Source organism: Kryptolebias marmoratus, linkage group LG7 (genome assembly GCF_001649575.2).
Source record: "Kryptolebias marmoratus isolate JLee-2015 linkage group LG7, ASM164957v2, whole genome shotgun sequence".
In the NCBI taxonomy this organism is placed as follows: domain Eukaryota; kingdom Metazoa; phylum Chordata; class Actinopteri; order Cyprinodontiformes; family Rivulidae; genus Kryptolebias; species Kryptolebias marmoratus.
This window is the reverse complement of record NC_051436.1, coordinates 2,499,490-2,501,502: the sequence shown is the minus strand read 5'-3', so window position 1 is coordinate 2,501,502 and position 2,013 is coordinate 2,499,490. Positions and strand designations below refer to the sequence as shown.

Sequence of the window (2,013 nt, the reverse complement as noted above, 5' to 3'; positions counted from 1 at the left end):
GGAATATAAACAACAGCGTTAGCTTACCCTGCTACGTTTCTGCCGTCTGTCCTCCAGCTGAAGGCGCTGTAAAGCCTGAAATCTCCGGCGGATAACAGCTGTCCTACTCCGCGCAACAATGGTGGCATCCAGAGTATTTCTTCCACTGCGCCTCTCTTCCTGAAGTCTCAGGAGAATCCCCATAAGTTTAAAAAACAGCAACAACACAGGGCCAACATTGTCCATAGCGCTTCCGTTGTTTCCACAACTTGCGCTAAGTTTCGGTAGCACACCCCCCCGCGCCGCGGCCCCGCCCCCCGCAACACGAGGAGGCGTTCCTCTGCTACCGACCAAACTGGCCCGTGTGAACGCGATGCATTCTTTATAGAGCCGAGTAGAGTGGAGTAGAGCCGGACTTCTGAATCAGAGCCCGTGTAAAAGGGGCATAATGTTACCTCGATATAGTACTTATTGGATGTTTTTCCTACAACAGACACATTTTCCTGCTCTGTGTAAAAAAAGGAGAGGTAACGCCAAAGAGCTGGGCAGACTGACCCAGACATCAATCGTCATTGTTACACAATCACTGCTTCCTTTTGCCAAATACAGCACAGCCCATGACAAACCCCATTCAAATCTCAACAGCAGCACTGCCAGGATGACAACAATGGTGTAAAAGGCTCTCTTCTTTGATTGGTCAACCCTCTCCCTGCTCCCACCCTTACTTCTTGGGCCTGAATGAATCAAAACATACAAAACAGAAACACTACAGAAGGAGATGACTGTTACAGATAGCAGCAAGAGACAGAAATTCATGACTGTGAAAAAGGCCATGTCCATGAATCCAATCCCTAAAGAAGAAAGCAGCCAGACGCAGCCGATAATAACATTTCTGAGTCTGATCCCTCTTTCGTTCTTCAGACTCAGGTAGGTGATGGGATGTACAACAGCCAGGTAACGCTCCAAACATGTCAGGATGTGAAAAAATATCTCTCCGAACCACATGAAGGTATTCGTGACGGCCCCTAAATGTATTATATCCACTTGATTTTCCTTGTAGAGACCACAAACAGTGACAATGAAACCAGCAGTGCCAATTAACTGTATCAGGACCAAGTTGTAGGTGAAGCAGTCCGAGTGACTCATTGCTGCTGAGAAGTTGGAACAGTTTTTTGATTTTCGGAAAAGATGGTGAAGAATGAGCCCAGAGAGAGGGAGGTGACAGAAAATGTGGATTATAGTATAAATGGTAAAGATGATAGACGCTGGTCTTGAGGTGAGACAAAGCGTATATAAAGACATGAAGGAGCTGCTAGAAGAAAGCTGCGCATTAGGCACAGAATTATTGTAGATGATGAAGTTTGTCATCATATCTGAAAAACAAAAAAGAAAACAAGATACAACATAATGTATTAAATTAAAATATTTTAAATTACATTTTACAAATATGTTACAACAGAGAAATCTGTAAAATGTACAATCTGTGCAGAATCAAAGTACGTGATACTGCATCGATCAGTATCCGTTATCTCAAATTGCATCAAATTTCTTAGGTAATTATTAATGCAAAAAGGTAAAGGTCAATTAGCAAATTTAAGTTCAGAAACTAATACTAGCTTTCATATCTTAAGAAGTATTAGCTGGATTGGTAGAATTTGACTAAAACTTTTTTTTTTTAAAGAATAATGTACGGTTTCAACACTGAATTGCTCAAATTGCTGGTTTTACTACAACTAAAACTGTAAATAAAAATGTTATTTTAATTTGTACCTTTAGCAGGTTAACATAAAGAATATCTAAGAGAAAGCTGATGCTAAAGGTAAGGCATGCATTTACCAATTAAACTGGATTTAAAAATGTTTTTATCAATTTTTAGTTTCATCTATGTATTAAATTATTGCCTAATTATATGAGAATGATAAGTTTAGAGGCCAGTTAATTAAAGATGGATGGATGGATGGACGGACGGATGGATGGACGGATGAATGGATGGATGGATGGACGGACGGACAGACGGATGGATGGATGGATGGA

The 2,013-nt window shown here is 40.9% G+C and overlaps 1 protein-coding gene across 2 annotated transcripts in view; it reads left to right on the top strand.

The window, feature by feature from the left end:
- Nucleotides 1–2,013, top strand: part of LOC112449861 — an 8,257-nt gene that overhangs the window by 3,746 nt on the left and 2,498 nt on the right. The window lies entirely within an intron of this gene.